Source organism: Drosophila bipectinata, chromosome 3R (genome assembly GCF_030179905.1).
Source record: "Drosophila bipectinata strain 14024-0381.07 chromosome 3R, DbipHiC1v2, whole genome shotgun sequence".
Lineage (NCBI taxonomy): Eukaryota > Metazoa > Arthropoda > Insecta > Diptera > Drosophilidae > Drosophila > Drosophila bipectinata.
The window spans coordinates 26,297,307-26,313,809 of NC_091739.1; the positions used below are offsets into that span (position 1 = coordinate 26,297,307).

Here is a 16,503-nt window from a genome sequence, read left to right on the forward strand (position 1 = left end):
CTATAATGTGGCGACAAAAATATATCTAGGAAAGAAATTGATTTTCAAAAGACTTTTATTTTTGGAAGAAATTTACTTTTATAAGACCCATAAAATGTGTCTAAGGTTTTTTTATAGATATTATGTGATTTGTGGTTTGGAAAGAAAATCGTAAACCCCTTCATTTTTGACAGGTAGTTGAGGAATGTTTGCGGTTTCCTTGAATGAGATTTTAAATTGAAACTAAAGTTTATGTGTCAACCGCAAAACTAATTAAAAATGTCTCGCACATGGACCTAAGCAACTGCTTTTGGCGTTTTTCTTGCCTCTTTTTTGTGCACATGCGAATTTTTGTGTTGCGGTCAAAATGTTAATTATAAGTTTGATGATGCCAGGATATAATTAGATTTTGCAGTATCTGCGACATGAATACGTTTTCTATACCCTTTGGATGTCGGACATCCGCTTTTTTTTCTGGACCCCTGGGCAGGCTTGTATCCCTCCATGTGTGTGTCAGTGTGTCCTGTTGACATAATCGTTTGCCATCATGATTAATTTAATTGTCACTTTGATATCCCCTAGCCACTGCTCCTTCTTTCTGCTCCCACTTCGGTTGCAAAATCAAGATTAATTAGCATCCATGACCATGGGCGGTCAACATCATTTGTTAGGGGGTGTGTCGGCGGGGCGGGTTGGGACGAAGAAGCTGAGGACGGGGTTCAAGCGGGGCCACACAACGGGGTGGCAGCATATGTGCACTGCATTTAATTCGATTTTATTTTGGCAGGATACAGGGTTTTTTGCCATCATTTCGCATGCAGAACGCAAGTCAAAGGAACAAAGGTTAAAAAAAGTAAATTTTTTCTATTAAAACTGAGATGTCTATACTCTTTAAAATAAAAACCTTCAAAATGTGACACATATGTTACTATTTAACATATTTTCAACTTTATCTAGTCTAATAACTTTGAATAAAATTAAAAAATAAAATAATACTCTTGAATTTATACTATAGTATATCTATAAACTATATCTAAAAATCTAAACAAAGTTTATTATTTTCATAACTTATAAAATTCATGAACCTTACACACTTAAGTAAGTAATGAACTCGAATTTTGTTTACCCGCAAAATCAGATACGCATGTGATTGGAAGCAACAGGCATTGCATTGTTAGCCCAGTTCTCATTTTTTTAGCCCACAATCAACCCCCAATAATCCTCCACTTTTCTTTCTTTACTTTCCATTTTTGTTTTCCGTTTGCCAATTGGAAATTAAATTATGGCGCTAATTAGCGCAGCACATAAATTAAGTTGGCAATTTCGGTTGGCATTGTGGTTGGCAGCTCCAAATTGAGCGTTGCATATCCGCAGGGGCATCCTGTTTCACTGTGTGCGTGTGAATGTCTACATGTGTTGGTTGGCTCCCAAAAATTCGCACAGTAAATTTTTTGCAATATCCTGGGGGTGCGAGTTGGGCCCAAAAAAAACTGGGGAAACGGCACGAGCTGAAATGTGGCCGCGTGACGTAATTTAAGTTGCATTGTCTTCTCTCGAAGGGCAAAATTATTTTTTGTATTGTTGGTTTTTGGATGGTGGTTACTTTTGTGGCTTGCAGTTTTTTATCGTCCTTTTTTTTTTCTTATGTTGTGGTTATGGTCCTTTTTTGTCCTTCTTTTAAAGTGTGATGGAGATGAATGATACTAAAGGAACCGCACCGTAGTATTATATCACAATTGTGTTGTAACTAAAATATTTAAAATTTTTTTATATTTAACAAACAAATATATACATATTTTGCATAGATATTGATAAAGATTGGAGGGGAATCAATCGTTTTCGTTGAATCGGGAGAATATTGGCCAAGATACGGCCTTCACTGTGGGCCATATTAGCCTCCCATGCATTTTTCAACATTTTGAAGGGGATGCCCAGAAAAATGGACAAAAAATCTAAAAAATATTTCGTCCCTAGATTTAGATACAGATTTGTGTAGAATCGATCTACAAATCGTTTAAAACATTCCGATCAAGAATCGGGAGAATATTGGCCAAGATACGGACTTCACTGTGGGCCATATTAGCATCCCATGCATTTTTGAACATTTTGAAGGGGATGCCCCAGAAAAATGGACAAAAAAACTAAAAAATATTTCGTCCCTAGATTTTGATGCAGATTTGTGTAGAATCGATCTACAAATCGTTTAAAATATTCCGATCAAGAATCGGGAGAATATTAGCCAAGATACGGCCTTCACTGTGGGCCATATTAGCCTCCCATGCATTTTTCAACATTTTGAAGGGGATGCCCCAGAAAAATGGACAAAAAATCTAAAAAATATTTCGTCCCTAGATTTTAATGCAGATTTGTGTAGAATCGATCTACAAATCGTTTAAAACATTCCGATCAAGAATCGGGAGAATATTGGCCAAGATACGGACTTCACTGTGGGCCATATTAGCCTCCCATGCATTTTTGAACATTTTGAAGGGGATGCCCCAGAAAAATGGACAAAAAAACTAAAAAATATTTCGTCCCTAGATTTTGATGCAGATTTGTGTAGAATCGATCTACAAATCGTTTAAAATATTCCGATCAAGAATCGGGAGAATATTAGCCAAGATACGGCCTTCACTGTGGGCCATATTACCTCCCATGCATTTTTCAACATTTTGAAGGGGATGCCCCAGAAAAATGGACAAAAAATCTAAAAAATATTTCGTCCCTAGATTTTGATACAGATTTGTGTAGAATCGATCTACAAATCGTTTAAAACATTCCGATCAAGAATCGGGAGAATATTGGCCAAGATACGGCCTTCACTGTTGGCCATATTAGCCTCCCATGCATTTTTCAACATTTTGAAGGGGATGCCCCAGAAAAATGGACAAAAAATCTAAAAACTATTTCGTCCCTATATTTTGATGCAGATTTGTGTAGAATCGATCTACAAATCGTTTAAAACATTCCGATCAAGAATCGGGAGAATATTAGCCAAGATATGGCCCCTTCACTGTGGGCCATATTAGCCTCCCATGCATTTTTCAACATTTTGAAGGGGATGCCCCAGAAAAATGGACAAAAAAACTAAAAAATATTTCGTCCCTAGATTTTGATGCAGATTTGTGTAGAATCGATCTACAAATCGTTTAAAATATTCCGATCAAGAATCGGGAGAATATTAGCCAAGATATGGCCCCTTCACTGTGGGCCATATTAGCCTCCCATGCATTTTTGAACATTTTGAAGGGGATGCCCCAGAAAAATGGACAAAAAATCTAAAAAATATTTCGTCCCTAGATTTTGATACAGATTTGTGTAGAATCGATCTACAAATCGTTTAAAACATTCCGACCAAGAATCGGGAGAATATTAGCCAAGATATGGCCCCTTCACTGTGGGCCATATTAGCCTCCCATGCATTTTTCAACATTTTGAAGGGGATGCCCCAGAAAAATGGACAAAAAAACTAAAAAATATTTCGTCCCTAGATTTTGATGCAGATTTGTGTAGAATCGATCTACAAATCGTTTAAAACATTCCGATCAAGAATCGGGAGAATATTAGCCAAGATATGGCCCCTTCACTGTGGGCCATATTAGCCTCCCATGCATTTTTGAACATTTTGAAGGGGATGCCCCAGAAAAATGGACAAAAAAACTAAAAAATATTTTGTCCCAGATTTTGATGCAGATTTGTGTAGAATCGATCTACAAATCGTTTAAAACATTCCGATCAAGAATCGGGAGAATATTAGCCAAGATATGGCCCCTTCACTGTGGGCCATATTAGCCTCCCATGCATTTTTCAACATTTTGAAGGGGATGCCCCAGAAAAATGGACAAAAAACTAAAAAATAATTCGTCCCTAGATTTTGATGCAGATTTGTGTAGAATCGATCTACAAATCGTTTAAAACATTCCGATCAAGAATCGGGAGAATATTAGCCAAGATATGGCCCCTTCACTGTGGGCCATATTAGCCTCCCATGCATTTTTCAACATTTTGAAGGGGATGCCCCAGAAAAATGGACAAAAAAACTAAAAAATATTTTGTCCCTAGATTTTGATGCAGATTTGTGTAGAATCGATCTACAAATCGTTTAAAACATTCCGATCAAGAATCGGGAGAATATTGGCCAAGATACGGACTTCACTGTGGGCCATATTAGCCTTTCATGCATTTTTCAACATTTTGAAGGGGATGCCCCAGAAAAATGGACAAAAAATCTAAAAAATATTTTGTCCCTAGATATGATACAGATTTGTGTAGAATCGATCTACAAATCGTTTAAGACATTCTGATCAAGAATCGGGAGAATATTTGCCAAGATATGGCCCCTTCACTGTGGGCCATATTAGCCTCCCATGCATTTTTCAACGTTTTGAAGGGGATGCCCCAGAAAAATGGACAAAAAATCTAAAAAACATTTCGTCCCTAGATTTTGATTCAGATTTGTGTAGAATCGATCTACAAATCGATTAAAACATTCCGATCAAGAATCGGGAGAATATTGGCCAAGATACGGCCTTCACTGTGGGCCATATTAGCCTTCCATGCATTTTTCAACATTTTGAAGGGGATGCTCCAGAAAAATGGACAAAAAATCTAAAAAATATTTCGTCTCTAGATTTTAATGCAGATTTGTGTAGAATCGAGCTACAAATCGTTTAAGACATTCCGGAAGAATCGGGTGAATATTGGCCAAGATATGGCCTTTGCTGTGGAAAATATTGGCCTTCCATGCATTTTTCAACAAGAAATTTTAAAAATTGTACTCAGATTTGCTTATGTTCCTAATCTAATTCAGTACATAAAATTAATGTCAGAAATAGATCATCAGTTCTTGATTTTATGATTATCAATTGATTACACATCCTCAGGACAATCTGAACCGTCCACATTGAAAATTCACCCCAAGTTCAATTTTCAGGAAAATGCCTTTGGGATGAATGCAATTGGCTGCACATGGGTGTGTGAACGTGTGCGGGTATCCTTTATCCTTGCTGGTAGGTTGGCATGTGTGTTGAATGCCATATTCGTCGCCTGTGCCCGTGCCAAATGGCATTGGGCTGTGTGGTCAATAAATAAATTTGCATAGCAAATAAATTAAGAAAATGCAATTTTCAAGAACTGTTGCACATGCCACGCGTTGTCCATGTCGAGTCCTGCGCAGGACGGGATTTGCATTGAAATGCCAATTCAAGGACAGCCTTTAAATTTCGCTTGAATTTCGGTCCTTGTTTCAGGCTCATTGCATGCATAATTGGCTAGCAAACTCAATTACGCTAATAACACTCGAAACCCGGCTCAAATCTAGTGTATGTGCTGGGATCTTTATGTGTATGGGTGTTCGCTTGACTGACGCCACAAGGAATTATCCTTGTAGCAACCCGAAAACCAACCCATCGTAGTTGAGGAAAAAAATCCAAGGGGGAAGCAAATAATTGAGCCATTGAAGGCGCTCCAATGGTCAGCAAAAGTTCCAACAGTAACTGATAGCAAAGTAGGAAAAAAGTTGCTCCTTGAAAGGATACTTTAGTGCGAGGAACCCGAAGTTTATCCTTGAGGTGCAGAGAGAGGGGTTCATGTGTGTGTGTGTGACGAAGGCGACCTATTGACGACCTTTATCGGGCTGTACATAAACCATAATCGCAATTGGCAAGTGGTCGCCACTCGAGGAAGCATCCTTTTGGCCATTGTCATGCTTCACAGCATGGACACACTGCCAAACAAACGCAAACAGCTAATGCACTTAGAACAAAATATTAACTTTATTAAATTTATCTACAAAGTTTGTCAAGAAAATGGTTAGAAAGAAGCCTCAAGGATAAAGATGAACCAATGATTTTCAGGTTTAAATGGATAATTCCGCCTTCTTTTTATAACTTTATTATTCTTTCCATAGTCCTCATATTTTTTTCAGTGCAATTCCTAACTCTGGACAGTGGCCAGTTTGGAACGCATCGAACGGAAGCCGCTGCTCATTCATTTAAAACTTGTCTGCAAGTTGCCAAGTTGTGCTTTTCTTCTCTCTTCCTCCGCGACAAGAAGGTGCAAACCCTCAAGAGTGTGTGGTGTGTGTTCGTATGTGTGTGAGTGGAGTAAAGTCTTGCTTCCGGCCACCCTGCCGCGTAACTGCCACCCCCTCTGCCATAATGTATCCCTGACATTTTGCAACTTTTGCGTTTAACAATTTCGCTTCCTTCCGCTGGCTAAACGGCGCCAGGTTGTCGTCGAAATTTGTTTTAATCGTCATCTTTGCCATCTACGTAAGCGTTTCCCCTCCCTACTTCCATCCACCTACCAGAGATTTTCCACCTACAACTACCCATCCTGTCGAGGGTTCGTTGACAGTAACTCCTTTCGGTTATCGATGGCCTGTTCAATATTTTATTAGTGTCGTTAGGCGAAACGACTCCAAACATCCTTTATACTTTTCGGCTGACTGCGTTTGTGTTCCTTTTTGGTTTAAGGATTTTTCGGTTTTGTCTCAATAAATTTTTATTTGACTTTGTTTCATTTTTAGGGTCTGTTAACATTTACATAAGTTACCTATATACCAGTTGTCGGGAAAGTACTTAACCCAAAAGGTAGACAATTGACCGCCTTGGGAATTTATGGCATTTACAAATGGAGGTCATGGAGGCTCAATTGAAAGATGGCGAAATATACAATAAATCTTTTTATTGAAAATGGATAATATTTCGGTTATTTGTGAGCTAATTTTGTTAGAGATTCCTGTGTAGGGTCACCTTGAGAGGTGATTTTCGGGGTCACCAAAGGGTAAAGACTTAAATAAGAATGCTTCTACTATCGAGGAACTAAAATCAATAAGTTTCTTTGTAGTTTTATGCATTTTTTTCACTCAAAACTCTCAAGACATTTACCGTTGGGAGAACTTTGAAGAAACTCTCAAAAAAAATGTTAAGATAAGATTAAGGAACTCTTTTTTCTTTTTTATGTCGAAAGTGCATAAACATTTCACAGCTATCCTTATCAATTGGGATGTTGGGATATGGGTTATAACATTACCCTTTTGAAACTTAGAGAGGGTAGTGCGTATTTTTGTAGACTTTATAACCGGCAAACACTAAAACTGTCTGCCATTGTGTCATGCATTTAACTTTAAACGTTATTATTGTCGCCTGACAGTCTCCGCCAATTTGGCATAATGTGTAATATTTCTTTTTTATAACCAAACTACGCATCCGCTCCGGCCACAGCGCACTTAAGGTGTTCCAAGTGGGACAGAGAGAGGGTTAGCCAGAGACCGGATGGGTGAGGACTCTAAATGTACATCCATATATCCTGTGGGTGTGGAGATGTGCTTAGGATAATAAAATATAAATAGCATTGCATACTTTTCTGCGCGACCCTTTTTCTTATTGTCTGTTAAGTTCTCTTAGGTATTTGGTTATGCACTTGGGATTACCTTTATTTTTAAATAATTTTTATAGGAAATTTATAATTTTCACTACTGGTAATTTTTTATATATCTTATTTTATGTAAAAATTATTAAAATAATTTGATTAAAGCCTTTAAAAAGATTCTAACATCCCTTATTCCAGGGTATCTGGGAAGTGTGTAAATCAATGAACACATCCGGACATCCGCCTAATATATCACATTATATATAATTTCCATATAAATTATTCCACTTTTTTCCTATATTGCAACAAAAGGGTTATTTCATTATTATTTCTATAAAAAAAAAAGTTAAACTTGTTTCTCCGTTCCATTCAATCAACTCGATGTGCTCACCATCGAAGCATTAAAAAAAGTTTGCCAAAATCAAAAGCGAAAAAAAAGTGAAAGAAATCTTCAAAAATTAATTTTTCGCCTGAGTGTTACTAATTAGAAGTGCGGCAGACGGAATTTTTTTTGCTACACTGGAGAAAATTTTTTGAATCAAGAATAAATAAGTTTGGGAAAGGCTGGGCTTTTAAAAATAAGGGTTCAGAACTTTAGCTTCTCTTTATGAAAAGTTTCTTTCAAGTTAAATTCCAAAATATATATTTAAAATGAAGACAACTTTGTACATCTTAAATAATATTTTTTATAGTGACCTTTGAGATGCTAAAGGCAAGAAGGCAAACACGAACAGCAGCAGTTAAGGCAAAAAAAAACCATCAAATGTCCATACATCATTTTAACAATCAATCAATTCGAGCGCAGTTAATCCACACGAATCGTGTTACATGCGGCCAAGGGGGCGGAGGGTGATTCCGTGGAGCGCTCTAGGTGTGAGGGATTGGCGGTGAGGCCAAGGGGTCAACTCCGCTCGACTTGACTTGAGCCAAACTGGAAATCTTGTATATTAATCAGTCTATTAGACACGATTTGTTCCACTGTCCTCCGCATGGCGGGGCGATTATTCAATCAGCTCTCCCTCGACCCTCGCAGTGGGTCGTCCATTTTCAGACCATGGACCCTCGGTGGAGTTGACCCTCACCCAGTCCACCCCCAACTCCTTGGGGAGTCTTTTGTGTGTGCCGCGTGGGTGAAAGCCGTGTAACTTTTGTCTGGTTTTTTAGCATGCCTCAGGGCCAGGTTAGGCCCCTGTGAGTAGCAGATGATTTGGAAGGTTTTTTTATGACTCGACCTTGAAAGTGATGGACAGGTGAATCTTACCAGGTCGGACAGGTTGGTGAGAAAGGCAAAAAATAAAGGTTTCAACATTAAAGTAGCTTTTTTGGTTTAAAACATGTGGGAGTTAGGTATTGATCTTCACTAATATTGAAACTCTAGTGTGATTGATATGATAACTGCGAGAAGCCAATGATTATTCAATATCCTCCACATCCTTTAAACATATAATTCCTTCGGGTGTCAAACCAAATAAATAAGCACTTGACCATAAACAATGGACACTAAACATAATCCAATAATGATCCTTATATCACAATACGATTCTCGTCATCGTCAGTTGGGGTGCTGAAATAAGGATTGTCCGACACTTTGGCGGACACATCCCGACATCGAAAGGATCCATTTATGGCAGCTTCCTCAATGAAAATTTTCACTGGTATCATAAAATTTGTCTATCTATGTATGTGGGAGTGGGAGTTGGTTGCTTTTTTATGAACCCGCTGCAAAATGGCCAGCGATAGAAAAAACATCAAATTTCATGACAGGCTATGGGAAAGTTGATGTGACTTTGGCCCAATGTTTCAGACTGGCCAAAAAGGGCTTTAAAGGCGAAAGGGTTAAGGCTGCTTGGGGCATAAAAACTGGAGACATGCTCAATTGAACAGCATTTGCATATTGAAGTGACTTCCACAGAGTTGACTTCAATCTTTCGCCAAAAAAAAAGTAAATAATATTAAAATAAAAGAAGTACACACCAAGAAGTTGAGGTTTATTAAAGTTTATAAAAGTCTACGATTATTTTAGAAGAACAAAATTAATAAATACTTCATCTGGTTTGGTTTATTTTTGTGTAATTTTTTTTATGTTTTATTTTATTTATACTTTCTTACAGTGTCGAGCCCCTAATATTCCAACTCCAGATATACAAAAAAAAAACCTCAAGGATAACGCTCATTGTATGACTTATGGCAATGGCTGTAACCTCCCGCGCCCCTTCGAGTGCAGCTCGTCCTTTTCAATTTCATCATTACCAGTCCCCGCCCCTTAGCTCAGCTATCCTTTTTCCCCTCCCGCACCCCTGAAGATCCTGCAGCACGTCAGCTGTTGATGGCGCCGCGCTGCGCACTTGCAAAGATTTATTTTTATCGCCTACCATTCCAATTCAATCCAATTCATTTCCCCTGGCATTCCATCTCTCGTTTTGCAGAAGGATTTTGATTTTTGGCCACAAGTGCGGCATACTAGGGCGCAGGGAGTGGCAGTTGTGAACACATTTGGTTGAAATTCCCCTTACCCCTTGCCACTTTCATCAGAGCAAAGCGAAGATGCCTCAGCGGCTTTTGGCTTTCGGCTTTTGGCTTTATGGCCAATTGGGTTAAGCGGGAGAGGCTGGAGTTTAGAACCATATCGATAGATGCCCGGCCACACATCAACCAAAACTATATTGATATATGACTTTTAAGCCAAGAAATTGAAAAAAAAGAGCTACACAGGATGCCAAGAATTCGAGATGACAGGTTTTTAAAGTTATTTATAAGTTCTAAGAAATCAAGTGCTCTTTCAAAAATGACTGTGTTTAATTAAATAAAAATAATAAAAATAAAAAATAGTACCATCGACGAGGATGGGATTCGAACCCACGCGTGCAGAGCACATTGGATTAGCAGTCCAACGCCTTAACCTCTCGGCCACCTCGTCACTTTCTTTTCGAATCACTTTTTTGGGTTCTTCACTCTACCGTCATCTTTTTTGCACTCTTTCAGCCATATTCGCACTTTCTTCGCTGGCCAAACTATCTGTGTGTTTTTTTTTTTGTATCTGTATCTCAAAGTGAAGCTTAAGTGTGTATTTGTATCTGTGTGTGAATGAGAGTTGAGTTGAGAAGTTGCTGGGCACGATTATGAGCGGAAATTTTCTTATCTAATTTTAGAACTGGGACAGAGCCATAGCCTCTGCCTTTACTCGGATGATAACTGGTTTCAGCCACAATTCAAAGTGAACGGTCTTACACCAGCTGCGTTAGCATAGAGCTTATATAATTTATGGTTAGATAATGAATAAATTAGGTGCCAACGATGACCATTTAAGATTCAGCACGGAAGACACTCGGGCATCCCGGAGAATGCAAAAAAAAAATTATGACAGGTTAGAGCTGAGTGAATGTCGGATGTTGATGGGATTGCAATTTCCGTATACGTGATGAAATTTTTATGGTCTTAGATCCTCAGACTTGGATTGATTTATTATATCGTTATTGAATTTAGTAATTTTTGTTTCTTCCAAAACTATAATCATTAGAGATTCCATCCCATTATAAAGCCCTTATATCTATGCATATCTGCATATCTGTGTAGCTGATTATCATTTTTGTTAATTGCATTTTAATTTATCCTTTTCATAGCCCCTTTTTTTTGGCAAACATCTTAATTTATTATTCCTAAATCGTTCTTAAATCTTCGAAACCGCTTAAAATCCAACCTCTTTTTTTGAAGAGGTTCCTTGAACTCCTGCCAAAACCACTGGCCACAACCACTCCTCAACTCAACTCATCAGTGGAATCAATTTAAATTAATTTTTACGAGCGGCAAACTCAAAAAGTTCCCGACTGAAACCCTTGTGGCTTATACACCCTCCCTTCCAAACTTTGTAAAATCGTATTAAGTCATAAAAAATATAGCGCTAAGAGTGAGAAAAATATATGGCACCCCGAGCAGGACCAAGAGCAGAAGGATAAAAGAAATTGACTTTGACGCATTTATGACGAAGGGAGGCGCGTGTATAGTTTTACGATCACTGCCATATCTGGTAGGGGGTCTTGTCAGCCCCCTCCCGTCACTATCGGGTTAACCGAGCATAAAATCTTCCCAAGGCGTCGGCGGCAGGGACTTAAACGGTTTTACGACCAAAAAAAAAAGGCATTAAGGAGGGAGTATGCCAGGGGGTATACGCGAATCATAAAAGTCAGACCAGCCAGCGAAAAAGAGTTTTGATGGATGTTGTGTGAAGGCGTTGTCAGGTTTATGGATACGGATCTGTATCTGTATCTGCAAGTGTAAGTACCGGGAGCACTGCCTGCCGCTAATTGAGCATAAATCAGAGATGCTAAAAATGTTCGTTACCAAGAATTTATTGCCTTCCGATACTTTGCAAGCTGGAAAATTCTTTTGCGCCCCACTCCAACTCACTTCGGCTCATCCAACTCTTTTGAATTTCGTAAAAACTTTCCTAATACAAATTGCATCGACACTGGAGCGGAAATTGCACAGAATGGGAAGTGGATTGGTCAACAAAAAAAAAGTATGGAAAAGAGGAAAGAAACTATCCAAAGGCCGACGACAAAGTGGTCAACATGCCACAAACTTTTTTGTTAGTTATCCCTTGCCAATCGCGGGTGGCAAAGTTCCATGCTCGCCAACAGGATTCTTCCTCCAACATTTTTAAACAATTTAGCGCAAGAATTAAAAATCGCCAACGCCGTGCAAAACTTTTCATCGCAACGCAGCACAACACAAAACCAAAAACAGGCGAAAAAAAATAAAAATCGGCAACGAAGAGAGAAAACTTTTGTACGCAAAGTTTGTCGGGTTATAAATTATCCTTCCCAAATGGGCAAAGGACAAGGGAGTGGGAGGAGGGGTGGTGGTGCTGCGAAGCACCTTTGGCATACTCTCTTGCTGGGCACTTTTTTTTTAAGCCGATTTTCATCTTTCGTTTCGGGTTTTTCCTTTTGCCATTGGCAGCACCGTAGACTTTTGGCGCCAACGGGTTTTGACTTGAACAAATTGCTGTAACACACACACAGGCGAACACCCCACACACCGACGCACCCGCACGCATAAGGATATGAGAGGGGGGGACTCGGCGTTCTTGTCGTTGTCCTGGCAATGTTCCTTTTTTATTAGAATACTCTTTTTTGGAGAAGGACTTTGATATTTAAGAGCGTCTTTCATTGACATTATTTTGTTCTTAAAAGTCTTTAAATTAATTATTTTTATATTAGTTTAAGCATTTAAATTATATACATTATTAAGTTTCTATTTTTCTTATTTTAACCAAAACTTAGAGCATTTAAACGTCTTTGAATAAAAAATCTTACCAGCTTCCTTTGACCGTTTTATACCTTTTGGCCTGGCCTTTGGCACTAATGGATTATCTAAGCCTTTTAGTGGCTATTGGTTGCCTTGGCAATTGTTCCAGGGCTTTGGGTCGCCAGTCAGGATAAAAATTGTGAAAGGACACTGTTATCCATCGACAGCTGTGTTGGCAAAATCTTGGCCATAGGGCCAAAAGGCAATCGCATTTAAATAGTTGAAATAACCCGAAGCTCCGCCCCATCGATGATGTCTCATTTCATATGTAAATGTTTTACATTTTAATCGCTTGATTATACAGGGAAAGGGTCAAAGATATATAGTAGGTATGAATAAATTATGTTTTTTGGGAATTTATGAATCCACTAATCAATATTAATGCCTTCCTTAATGCCACAGTTGGTAAGTAGATTAGCATAATACCGGGATACTGCCAATAATCAAGTTTGAAAGTATGATCTAATCATGGGCCTAAATATTCGTGGGAATCATATTAGTAACTTCTAACCCCCTTTTTTAGATTCAGTTACCCTTCCTCCATTTAAGTTTCATTCACATATCGCTTCGGACTCCGAAGATATGAATGGAATTTAAGAATGCCCGCCTGTGGATATCGCAAACTTGTTGCAGTGCATTCAACTTCATTCATGACATGATTTATTCACTTCCAATCCAATCAAGAAGTGCCCCAGACTCGCAGTCCATGCATATGTACTCATATTTTACTGGACTTACCTCAGCGAAGGAAATCATTCATTCCAGAGAGCCCCCGCCAGACAGTTGCGATATCAGTGCAGCTATAGCGCCAGACACAAACCGGCACACATCCATATATATATATATATACAGTATATATATCAAGCGATATGCCAAGAACTTGCGTCTATAATTGGAACAAAGGAGCTGGGGCTGGGGCTGAGCACGGGCTGGAGCTGTTCTCTCAGATCCAAAACCGAAACCCAAACCCAGGAAAGGAAAATGCATATTTCCGCATGCCCTGGCGGTAAGTTTCGATTGCGGTTGCCAATTGCCAATGCAAAAATGCCATCGCCCGGCAACAAGCCCGCCAATTGAGGGGAAAACCTACACAAGCATACACACTCGTGTCCATAAACCTAGAACCGCAATCAGCAAGGCCGTAGCAAAAGCTGCTCGAATTCGAAAAACTTTTCTCTCACAATTGCAATTTTCGTTGCTCTATTCGTGCCATCTTTTTCGCTCTATCAGTGGCTATATGTACGCCTCCCCTCCCACTTGCCACCCACACTCAAACAAAACTCAAGTGCGATAATAATGCAAACACACGAAACAAAGAATTTTCCGAAGGAAGCCAATTCAACGGAAGCTGGTTCAATGAAGCCATCAAAAGTGCAAAAAACTGTTTGTACAGTGGCTCCTGTAAAGGAATATATTAAATACAATATTTAATATTAAATATTTTCAAACTTTGCATATTTTTAAAGCCAATTTTTCACATAAAATCTTTAATAGGTAATAATTAAATTTTAAATAATATTTGAAACTTTTCTTAAACCAAACCAATTATAATAACGATGTAATTTTTGCTAATAGCACCAATCTAAAATAAAATAATTTATTTTAAATCTCATCTAAACTAAAACTAGTCATAAAAAAACATCATAAATCGGTTGGACCTAGTTAAATAAAATATATGTTTATATATTTATTTTATCACCCCGTTTAGGCAGTTTCCACTGTCTGTGCCTGTAAACTGATAACACTGATAAGCAAGTTTGACTTAAGTCTTATCTGCTTGTACTTATATGTATAAGAGGCTGGGCGTTCTACCTCCCCCGTCCCAAAACACCCACAACCACTCACTCGACCTCCGATGACGTAGATAGCCTGCCCCATTGCCAACCCTCATTACTTTCATAGCCGGAGTTCTATTATCAACGAAATTGTGGGGAAGAACATTGACATATCAGTAGATTTAGCTTTAACCTAATTGGGGAAATTCAATAAAGTTCTGAAGGGCCAGGAAACTTATAGATACGATGTTATACTACAATAGAATAATACATGTAATAGGTGTATTGTAGTATAAAAATAAATAAGAATTTTGGGAATATTAGACCTCAAAGCTAGGTGTTTAATTAGCAGGTCATTATTAGAAATTAAATGGGTCAACTATCCCCCACACTGTCAAGTATAATTTTCCTAATGGATGCATAGAATAAACAATAATGATGCTGAAGACATGAATGACCAGTGTGGGGTTACGAGGGGTTGGCCACTTGTTGATATGGCAGCGGTTTGATGGATGTCATTGTTTGTTATATAATACGTCTAAATTACTTAGACATTGGCTGAATTTTGAAATAATAAAAATACATAGAAGAAAAGGTGGTAATAGATATAGAAACATAAAGAGTATTGGTCCAAGTCTAAGATTCTAAGATTGCAAAAGTAATTAAAATTAATACCCCTACAATTAAATACCAAAAAGGAAGTCACAGGATTAGATTAAGCCTAACCCGTGACCCCGATCACAAAAGAGGCCTACAAATGAAATCCCTTTTTTGTGCGCGAATATGTAAGTACCTTTTTATTATGTACACGTGTAATGTATGCGTACAATATGGTAATGGACCATTACCGTTTGTCACCCACTTACACGCCCCACCACCCTACAGTATTTGGATATCTACCGCCAAGGACACATCCAGGACTAACTGCCTAACAACCAACGAGCAAAAAAGGCCCGACGGCAAAAATCTATATGTAGGGAGCAAACGAAATACCCGACGGAAGACGAGGGTTATAAGGCTACTATTTCTTTTATTTCACTGTAAAGGATCCGACAGGATACTGGGATGGGGATGGGTTCTGTTATAGGCTCCCGTCCAACCAGGAGGCTTCAGCCGGATCCCCAGCCAGTCGGCAATTAAGGCTCATGTAAGGACCAACCTATTGGAGCCGAGCACATCCTGCGCAGAATCCGAAATACGGTTACCCAACGGCCACACCCACTCGTCCTTTATGGGGGGCGGAGTACTCCCCATTAACCAGAAGCGTTAACGGTGCAACGAGGAAGTTCGTTTCCCTTCCCTCGTGGGAAAAGTGTGTCAGAAGAAAAGCGTTGGGGCAACCGTTACCTGCCGAAGGCGAGTCCTTCCACCAATGCTGTCTCGCTCTTGGAGCAGGATAGCCTGTGTTTAAATCGGGGGTTGAGTCAGCAAACCAAAAAGATATGCCAAGAAAAAGCCGAAGTCTGCCAAAAATTTGTCGTAAGACGAAGTACACTCTCCGAGAGCCAGATTGTTCGGCAAGGATAACTGCATGAGTGTGTGTGTGAGAGTATTGAATAGGGGGTGAGTGGAGAGAGAGCACGTGTGGAGCGTAAGTCGTACTGAATTGGAATCCAACAAGTGGCCATAAGGCTGACATTTATTTTTAGGGTTGGGGTTAAAGTTTAGCAAACAAGTGGGTGGTGTGTAAGATCAGTGCTAAGCTAGGGGGTCTAAAAAAAAATAAAGAATAAGTACTACTAAATTCGGAGTATAAATAAGTTATTTATTTGAGGAAAAAATAATTAAATTTCCTTTTCAATCTATTTATCTAGGAGTATCTAAAAAACCAACTAAAAATGAGTATCTAAAAAGCATCCAATTTTTATCCAAATCTGCCGAATTTGATAAGCTGAACTAAACTTTTACTCATTTTTCTCCTTTTCCACTCATCTCTTATTTTCGGCAGGTAGGCGTGATTCTCTGCTCTTCATAGTATTGTGCTCTTTGCCCCCCCAAAAAAAGCTTAAACCTTTTTTTCGGCATTTCTTCTTTCAGGCACGCGGTTGTTCGTTCTTTTACTCTTTTT

At 38.8% G+C, this 16,503-nt stretch overlaps 1 non-coding gene across 1 annotated transcript; it reads right to left on the minus strand.

The window, feature by feature from the left end:
- Window positions 1-10,188: 10,188 nt before the first annotated feature.
- Window positions 10,189-10,270, minus strand: TRNAS-GCU (transfer RNA serine (anticodon GCU)). The gene has a single exon. It is a non-coding gene; the product is annotated as a tRNA-Ser (tRNA).
- Between the last annotated feature and the right edge of the window lie 6,233 nt (window positions 10,271-16,503).